Source organism: Gavialis gangeticus, unplaced genomic scaffold, assembly GCF_001723915.1.
Source record: "Gavialis gangeticus isolate Ggan-Ray unplaced genomic scaffold, GavGan_comp1, whole genome shotgun sequence".
In the NCBI taxonomy this organism is placed as follows: Eukaryota; Metazoa; Chordata; order Crocodylia; family Gavialidae; genus Gavialis; species Gavialis gangeticus.
The window spans coordinates 56,987,145-56,988,894 of NW_017729030.1; positions in this window are offsets into that span (position 1 = coordinate 56,987,145).

The window sequence follows — 1,750 nt, forward strand, 5'->3', positions numbered from 1 at the left end:
TGTGTGTGTAAGTTGGCTGCAGTTCATTTACTCCTGTCTTTCTGGTATGCTTTTACTCCCAACATCAAAAAGTGTAATGGTTTTGGTGTCACATTAGCATAAGTAAAAGCATGCTAGGACTTCTGTTTACAGCTTGGCGTAAGTACTTAAATAAGTATTTTATGAAGAAATAGTGCTTATGAATGTAGAGTACTTATGAATATATAAGAGACAGCATGAATACATGATTGTATATTATTGATTAGATTAAAGGTAAATAAACATAAAGGGGACAGAGCAAAATGGACCAACAATTGTTGTCTTAAACCTATACGAGGGTTCTTGGCAAGTTCTAGGGGAAGCTGAAAAACTTCATGCTGGCTCAGTTAGCAACAGAATGTAATCACATGAGGCTAGTCTTAGTAATTTGTTGTAGTTCAACATGCAATGCCACAGTTCTTCAGTCAAATGCAATCTGGGCTTAGACGTGGAATGTGCTTAAATTGAACCAGAAGAAAAAAGTCATTTGAATTCTGGCAGTCCATGCACACTAGGGAAAAGGTAGTGTTTGTCAGGTTATTAACATGGAAAGGGAGTGGGTGCCTTGTTCTCTTTTTACCTTGTACTGTAAAGCAAAGATTTGATTTTTTTTCCCCTGTGTATTTTAACAACCCCTGTTGTCAAAAGCAGAAATGAAGTCTTGATGAATATGCATTGTGCAAGCACGTCTTACCTGGTAGAACAAATCACTGGCATCAGAGTTAGCATGCAAATCTTGATTTATGACCACTGTCAATGGCTTGTCAAGCAAGGCCCCTGATGAAGGGAGCCTGAACAACCTTTGTTTGCTATGCTGCTTTAGATCTTTCCCCTTCCTTTTATGTATGTAGGTAGTAAGATTCTTGTCCCAGGCATTTATTTGGTTTCCATCACATAATGACTATGCTGGTAAAAAATGCTAACATCTCTTTTAGGATGCTCTCTTCCTACCCGTTTGATGTTTAGGTGACCTTAGCTTCATTGGTATTCAGTTAGTGTCAGAGATGTGCTTGCCTCAGCTGCTTGGGCCTTGGTGAGCAGGTGGAAAAATGACCAGTTGAAAATGAGTTGTTAAGACCACTACAGCGAAAAGATTGATGCAATTAATTTTTCATTATGTACAGTGTCTGTGGATTGTAATCAGTTTGGATTGTTCCTCCTCTGAGGCACAAATAAAATGCAAATGGCTTTTGAATGAAAGGAAATGTTCTTTATGATGTACAATGCTATTCAGAACTGCAAAATAGCTTGGAATAAATAGGAATTGTGAGGAATATTGTATGAAGCTGCCTAGGAGAACCTACTGTAAATTTCATGTGGAAAAAACCTCAACTGGGTGCTCACCAGCAAATCAGAAACAAGGAAAAGCTCATAGATTTGAACCTTCTTTAAAAATGTTCTTACATATCTATTTTCTTCAATAGATTAAAAATTATTTTATATCAAAGTCAGTATCTTATTTTGCACATGGGGCAAGTGTTATACCAAAGGTCACCCAATCGATCCCTAAAAAAGCTAGAAATACTGCAACCAATATCAGCACTCTGTCCATGAGGCCACACATAATGGCAGCTGGGCATGATGGTTCAGTACAGAAATTACACGTACACCAATACATATGATTGGAAACTGGTCTAAACCTGTAACTGAACAGAACTTCTGCGCACATAAACCAGTTTAAACGTGGCAGAACTGTCTAAGACTGATGTTGTATCAGGTTTAATATATTTAA